Source organism: Canis aureus, chromosome X (assembly GCF_053574225.1).
Source record: "Canis aureus isolate CA01 chromosome X, VMU_Caureus_v.1.0, whole genome shotgun sequence".
Taxonomy (NCBI): Eukaryota; Metazoa; Chordata; class Mammalia; order Carnivora; family Canidae; genus Canis; species Canis aureus.
The window spans coordinates 38047444-38056082 of record NC_135649.1 but is presented as its reverse complement, the minus strand read 5'-3'; the positions used below and the strand labels follow the sequence as shown (position 1 = coordinate 38056082).

General features: G+C 35.3%; 1 pseudogene; it reads left to right on the top strand.

The window, feature by feature from the left end:
- Positions 1 to 495: 495 nt before the first annotated feature.
- LOC144308841 (proteasome subunit beta type-1 pseudogene) lies at positions 496 to 4697 on the top strand (annotated as a pseudogene).
- The last annotated feature ends 3942 nt before the right edge of the window (positions 4698 to 8639 follow it).

Here is an 8639-nt window from a genome sequence, read left to right as displayed (position 1 = left end):
ACCCTGAGCCAAAGACAGATGCTCAACCACTGAGCCACTGAGGTGCCCTGATAAGATAGACAGTTTAAACAAATAATTACAATAAAGTATAATGAGTGATACTTTTCAGAAGTGGAAAAAATACATTTAGGCCAGGGGAGTCTGTCCTCTCTGGTTGCTAATGATAATGGAATTATCTTTAGGAAGCCTTCTATTTCTCTTTTTCTATCATTTTTTGAGAAAAAAAAAACCTTCAGTTTAAAGGTGAAAATAAAATAGACTCAAAGAAGTCAGTTGATTTGTCCAATGTCATACAGCTAGTGAGCGATAGAGCTAGGATTCAAAACCAGATCTGCCATTGCTGTAGTTCTGCATTGGCTATGTGAGGTGACTACAGCCTGTCCTTCTGTCTGATTACAACAGAAAAATATGGAAAAATACAAAAACTGCTATTTGATGACTCTAAAAAGTTAACAGAAGCAGTAAGGTAATGGAAAGGAGTCAAAATGTGGAGGCATGACCTGCGTGGGGGTGAGTTTCTACTTCCCCACCATGTATTGCTTTGTGTGTAGAATGAGTGCCAGTCACATAGTGGTGTGGTGGTGTTGGAAACTAAAACTCTGATAGAGGGATCCCTGGGTGGCGCAGCGGTTTAGCGCCTGCCTTTGGCCCAGGGCGCGATCCTGGAGACCCAGGATCGAATCCCACGTCGGGCTTCCGGTGCATGGAGCCTGCTTCTCCCTCTGCCTGTGTCTCTGTCTCTCTCTCTCTCTCTCTCTCTGTGACTATCATAAAAATAAAATAAAATAAAAAAAAATAAAAAAAATAAAACTCTGATAGAAAGCTTATGAACTTTGTGGCCCAAAAAGCAAAGGATAAGAGTATCATGAGGCTGGCTAGTGTGGGAGGAATAACAGTGGTGGGGAAAGCTGGAGAAGGGGTCCCTTAACTCTGAATAAGTCTCAGCCAGACTCCTGAGCTATGCATGGATAAGGTGGACCCTAATGAGTGGGGCCAAGGCTTTGAGGATTGGAGTGAGATTAGAATCATCCATACAAGTCTCACATCAACCCTGAACAATACCTGCATGGAGACAAGTCCAAATAAGCAGAGCAAATTCCTAAAGAAATAAAATAAGATTTAATATGTGACTTTATTGAGGTATACTTTACGTACGTACAATTAATCTGTTTTAAGTTTATAATTCAATGATTTTTAAAGGAAATTAAGGACCATTTCCATCACCCCAGCAAGATTTCTTGTTTCTGTTTATAGTTCATCTCTGTTCTCAACTCCAGCCCCTGGAAACCACTAATCTGTTTTTTGTCTCTGTAGATTTGTATTTTCAAGACATTTAATATAAATGGAATCATATAATATGTGGTATTTTGCATCTGGCTTTTCTCACTTAGCATAAGGTTTTTGATGTCCATCAATATTATAGCATATATAAGTATTTTGTTCTTTTTTTTAAGGATGAAAAATATTCATTGTATGGCTATTCCACATTCCAAACTAAGATTTGACCTGCCACCCATGTAAGGCAAGACAGAATTTATAATCCAAACCTAACAGGATGACTACCTGATAAAATAAAAAATTCAGCCTTCTCCAAAAACTCCAGAAGTTTCAGAACCTTGAGTCTAAACAACCTAATAGTCAAAATATCTGAGAGACTATGTATACCAGACATATTAAGAGCCTGGAAAATATGACCAATCCTCAAAGGAAAAGACAATCAGCAGATGTGTACCTTGAGAAAACCCAGATGTTGGAATTATCAGACAAAGTATTTAAAACATCCATTTTACCTATGATCCATGAAGTTGAGGAAAAAACACTTGAAATGAATGGATAGATATTCTCAGCAGAGAAATAAAAAGTATATTAAAAAGAACCATATGGAAAATTTAGAACTAAAAACTACATTTGAAATGAAAAAATTACCATCTGGAGTCAAGAGTAGACTAGAGATGACAGAGGATTGATCCAGTAACTAGAAAATAGGTCAATAAAAGAAATACTGTATGATTTTATTTATTATTTTAAAGATTTTATTTATTCCAGAGAGAGAGAGAGAGAGAGAGAGTGCGCGCGAGAGTGAGTAGGGGGAAGAGCAGAGGGAGAGGGACAAGCCAACTGTGCACAGAGCACAGAGCCTGAAGCAGCCCAAGGCAGGGCCTGATCCCAAGATCCCAAGATCACCAGCTGAGCCAAAACCAAGAGATGGATGCTTAACTGACTGAGCGACCCAGGTGCCCATGTTTTCATTTATATGTCAAATCTAAAAAAGCCACATTCAGAACCAGAGAGTAGAATAGTGGTTACTAGGCACTGAAGGATGGGGAAGATGGGGAAAGGTTGATCAGAGGGCACAAATTTTCCATCATAAGATGAATAAGTTCTGGGGATCAATTCTATACTATGGAGACTGTAGTTTTTTTTTTTAATTTTTTTTAATTTTTTTATTTTATTTTATTTTTTTTGAGACTGTAGTTAATAAGACTATATTGTATACTTGAAATTTGCTAAGAGAGTAGATCTTAAGTGTTTCTGCCACTAAAAAAAAAAAAAGAAGAAGATAACCATGTGAACTGATGGATGTGTTAGTCTGACTATAGTTATCAATGTATGTAACATCATCATATTACGTGCCTTGAATATTTAAGCTTTTTGTTTGCCAGTTATACCTTAGTAACACTGGAAAGAAAATAAGTCAATAAATGTTATCCAATCTGAAGAATACCAAAACAGATATTTGAAAATTGAACAAAATGAACAGGATTTCAGGGGCTTGAGACAATATCAAAAAGCCTGACATTGATATCATTAGAATTCCAAAAAGAGAGGAGAAATGGGTGCAGAAAAAATATATTTTAAGGAATATTAGATGAAAACTTCTTACATTTGGTGAAACACAAATGTACAGATTCAAGAAGCTTAGTTAACCCAAACAGAATAACTCAGAGAAAAACATGCTTGGCTATACCATAATCAAACTAATGAAAATCAAAGATAATTTTTCCTTTTATTTAAATTCAGTTTGCCAACATATAGTATAGCACTCAGTGCTCATCACATCAATGATAAATTTTTAAAAAATCTTTAAAGCAGCCAAGAAAAACGTCATGCATTTGTATACATGGGAACAATGATTCGAACATTTCTGGATTTGTCATCAGAAACCATGGAGGCCAGAAGACAGTGGGACATCTTTAAAGTGCTGAAAACAAAGACATTCTCAGAAAAAGGAAAACTAAGAGACTCTGTCAACAGAAGACATATTCTACAAGAAATGTTAAACTGAGTTCTTCAGGATGAAGGAAATGTGCACGAGGGAAAATCTTCATTTCAAGAATGAAGAAAGAGCATCAAAGATGGTGAATAGATGGATAAATATAAAAGATCATTCTCCTCTTAAGTTCTTTAAAATATGTACTGCTATTGAAATCAAAGGTGTAACATTGGCTGGTGGAATTTCCAATGTAAATAGATATCATACATATGAAAAATATAAAGCAGTAAAGGGACCAATATGGCTATGTGGTTTCTGTATTTGGTTTAAAGTGGTAAAATACTAACTCTAAATAGATTGTGAAAGTTAAGTGTATATATTATAATTGCTACTGAAATTACTAAAAATATAATTCAAAGAACAACTGCAAAAATAGCCAATATAGTAATTAAAATTGAATAGTCAAAAAATATCCAGCTAATCCAAAAGAAATCAGGAAGAGGGTTAGAGAAGAAAAAAGTGGGCAAGCAATAACAAATAATGTCATAGCTAAATCAAATCATACCAACAATTACACCGAATGTTAAAAATCCAAGCACACACCGATTAAAAGGCTAAAACCGAAGTTAGATAATAAAAAAAAAAAACAAGATCTAATTACATACTGTCTGTAAGAAATACACTTTAAATATAAAGGCATATATAGGTTAAAAGTAAAATGAGGGTGCCATCTCGCTGTGAGACAGCAGCAGCTGGAGCCACATGGTCTTGTGCTGGGGACCCAGCCAAGACTTGGCGATAGAGCCTCACAGCTGTTCTTCTGGCCCTGCACTTTCAATGGAGGTCCTGTATTGGTAATTGCTGGAGGAGATTTTTCAGTTGTTGCTTCTGACTCTTGATTGAGTGAAGGGTTTTAATTCACACTGGGGACAGCCCCAAGTGATACAAACTCACAGGCCAAACAGTCACTGGATACTGGATACAGTGTTTTTCATGGAGACTGTCTTACCCTGACAAAGATTATTGAAGCAAGACTAAAGATGTATAAGCATTCTAATAACCAGACCATGACTATGGGGGCGATTGCTGCAATGCTGTCTACAATCCTCTATTCAAGGCACTTTTTTTTTCCATACTATGTTTACATCACTGGGGGAATGGATGAAGAAGGGAAAGGAGGTATGGACAACTTTGACCCGGTTGGGTCCTACCGGAGAGATTCTTTCAAGGCTGGAGGCTCACCTAGTGCCATGCTACAGCCCCAGCTTGATCACCAAGTTGGTTTTAAGAACATGCAGAATATGGATCACATCCTGCTGTCCTTGGACAGGGTCATGCATCTTGTGAAAGATGCCTTCATTTCTGTGGTGGAGAGGGACAGTTTCACTGGAGCTGCACTCAGATTTTCATCATGACTCAGGAGGGCACCAGGGAGGAGACAGTTCCCTTGAGGAAGGATCGATTTGTGTGTTGTTGTCATTAATCACTTCAAAACTGGTTAATTTTGTATCTTGAACTATTGGACTCATTTCTTTTATTCAAAAGTAAAGCCTGAAGTAATAAAGAAAGTAAAGTGATGGAAAAAAAGATACAATGCAAATGATAATTGAGAGAATGCTGTGGTGGCTGTATTAATGTCAGAAAAAGTAAACTGCAGAGCAATAAATATTACCAGGAATAAAGAAGGAATTAGGCATGAAAGAATCAGTTCATCAAGAAGATGTAACAATCCTAGATACATATGCAGCTAACAACAGATCTTGAAAATATACCTGATAGAAAGTAATACAAATGAAACGGGAAGTAGACAAATCCACAAATGTATATGATGACTTCAATACAGGTATTTCAGTAATTGATAGAAATGTTAGAAAGGAAAGGAATATGAATATAGAAAGCCTAAACAACACTGTCACCAACTTGAATTGATGTTCTTATCAAGTGCACATGGGACATATTCTGAATCATAAACCTTAAAATTGTTAAAGAATTAAAGAATAGAAGACATACAGGTATGTTTGCTGATCATATGATATTAAACTAGATAGTGATAACAAAGACATAAAATATCTGGAAACTCCTCAAATACTTGGAAAACTTTACATAATAACCAATGAATTAAAGGGAAAGACCCAACAGAAATTAGAACATATTTTGACCTAAATTAATTTTTTAAAAGATTTTATTTATTTATTTATGAGAGACACACAGGGAGAGGCAGAGACACAGGCAGAGGGAGAAGAAAGCAGGACTATAGGAGCCCTATAGGGAGCCTGATGCAGGACTTAATCCCAGGACTCTGGGATCATGCCCTGACCCAAAGGCAGATGCTCAACCTCTGAGCCACTCAGGTGTCCCAGCCTAAATTAAATTTAAATTGTAACATTTGTGCAATTCATCTAATGTAGTTGTTCAAGGGAAGTATGCAGCACTAAATGCATCTTTTAGAAAAGAAAAAAAAAGGTTTCCCAGTAAGGATCTAGGCATCCACCTTTCAGAAATTGGTAAAGCAAATTAAATTCAAAGAAAACAGAAAGAAGGAAATGGTAAAGATAAGAGGAGAAATCAATGAAAGTGAAAACAAAAACAATAGAGAAAATCAATGAAACTAAAAGCTGTATCTTTGAAAATTTCAGTAACTGATGAATCTGTAGCAACACTAACAAAAAATCGAGTGAAGACAGATTGCCAACATCAAGAATGAAAGAGAGGATATTGCTATAGAACATACAGGCATAAAAGGATATTAACGGAATAGTAAAGACAATTATAAATTATAAATTTATAAATTATAAATCTAAAACTTTAATTGAACCAACTCTTAAAAGACACAAACTACTAATGTTCACTCAAGAGAAAATAAGTAACTAGATAGTCCTATATCTATTAAAGAATTTGAATTCATAGTTAAACTTGCAAAAATAAGACTCTAGGTCCAGATGGCTCCACTGGAGGATCCTATCAATCATTTAAGAAAGGACTGGTGCTAAATCTATAAAATCTCTTACAGGAAAAACATGTCAATGTCACCCTGATATCGAATCAGAAAAAAAAATTTAAAAATTAGAAGTCCAGGGTCCATCACATAGTTGCAAAACCCTAAACAAAATATTAGCAAATAAAAATCAACAATATATGAAAATGATAATACATCAGATGCAAATAAAATTTATCTCAGGATTATAGGGATGATTTGTCACTGAAAATCAATAAATTTAATTCACCATAATAACAGATTAAAGAAGAAAAAATATACAATCATATCAAAAAAGGTAGGAAGAAGAATTTGACAAAATTCAACATCAATTCATGATTTTAATAATTATCCACAAACAAGGAATCAGAGGGAAATTTACTCAACCTAATAAGGAGACTTTATTTACAAAACAAAACAAAACACCTAGAAACAAAACAAGGAAACCATTTCTCAAGTAATCACATACTTAATGGCGTGAAACTGAATATTTTTTACTTAAGATGTGGAATCAGGGAATAGTGTCCACTTGAAAATCTTATTTAACTTTATACTTGATGTTCTTTTGAGTGAAAGGAGGCAAGAAAAAGAAATAAAATATATACAAATTGGAAAGGAAGAATGAAAATCTGCCTTTATCCATGGATGCCATGATTTTCTAAATAGAAAATACACCAAGAAATCTACAAACAAGGTCAATATACAAAAGTAAGTTATATTTCCAAATGCTGATAGTGAACAATGGGAAGACAAAATTTAAGAGTCAATGCCATTTCTAACAGTACACACAGAATAAAATATACATAAATTTAACAAAATATGCTTATCTATTTGCTGAAAATTCCTGAACATGGATGAAAAGATTCAATATTGTTACATTTCAGTTCTCTCCAAACTGATCTATAGATTCAGTTCAATCACAGTAAAATCATAGCAGGATATTTGTAGATATAGAAAAGCTGTCTCAAAAATACTCTGTAGAAATGCAGAGGACCTTAAATAGAAAAAACAACTTTGAAAAAGCAGGAAAAGTTGGAGGACTCATGAGAGCTGATTTCAAGACTTATTCTAAAGCTGCAGTAATTAAGACATGATGGTATTGGTGAAAGGATAAACACACAGATTATTGGCACAGAATCTAAAGTACAGAAATAGACCTACAAAGATATGGAAGGCTGATTTTTTTGGTTATGTCTACTTTATTTCTTTGTTATTTCATACGTTTTAAATACTATTTTCATTGTGGTAAAAATGCATAATGTAAAATTTACCATCTTAACCATGTCTAAGTATATAGTTCAGTAGAGTTAGGTATATTCATATTGTTGTGCCGCTAATCACCATTACTTTTTCACCTTGCCGAACTAAAACTCTACACCCATTAAATAACTGCTGATTTTCTTCTCACTCCAGCCCCTGGAAACCACTCTTTTACTTCCTGTTTATATGAATCTGGCTACTCTAGAGACCTCATATAAGTGAAATCCTACAGTATATGTCTTTTTGTGACTGCCTGCCTTATTCTGTGTAGCATAATGTCCTCACGATTCATCCATGTTGCATGTGTCAGGATTTCCTTCCTTTTGGCAAATTGAATTTTGACCAAGTTCCAAAGGCAATTAAATGGAAAAAAAATAGTATTTTCAAAAGCTGTGGCTGAAAATTTGAACAGGCTGCAAAAAGAAAAAAAATGAGTATACCTGGTCCTCACATCTTGGTTACTAATATCATTCTCCAATGAAAGGAACCCCAGGCCCTTGGAAAAAATATCTAACTGTAGGGCCAGGGAATAAATACACAATATAAGCTTGGAATATTTTGTACTGCCACAAAGCAAGGAAACGAGTAAGCAACATCGAGAAAAACCTGTTGATGATTGGGATATGTCAAAGAGACACAGGACCTAACTGAAAGAGTTCCCAGTGGCCAAAGCTGGAAAATTTAAACAAGATAAAGGCAATAGTGTCCAATTATAGCTCAAAGAATAAACATCCATGAGTCCATGCTGTCATAAATGATCACCAATAAAGAGCAATGACCTCTACTGAGTTTTGAAATTTTGAGTACCGAAGCTCAAAACAACACTAGTGTATTCAAAATAATTGTGATGAGTCAAATAAATAAGCCAGACAGCAAAGAGTACATACTTTATGATTCCATTTACATAAAATTCTAAAAAATGCAACCCAATCTATAATGACAGAAAATAGGTCAGTAGTTGATTGGGAATGGAGGTGGAAAGGATGGAACGCTGCACAAATTATCTTTTTAGGGGGTACTTGGATGGCTCAGTCAGTGCTTTTGACTCAGGTCATGATCTCAGGGTCCTGGGATTGAGCCCTGTAGAACCATGTCAGTCTCCGGGCTCATCAGAGTGTGGTGGGGTCTGCTTCCCCCTCTTCCTCTGCTGGGGGCCCCTCTGCTCATATGCTCTCTCCCTCTCTCTCAGTC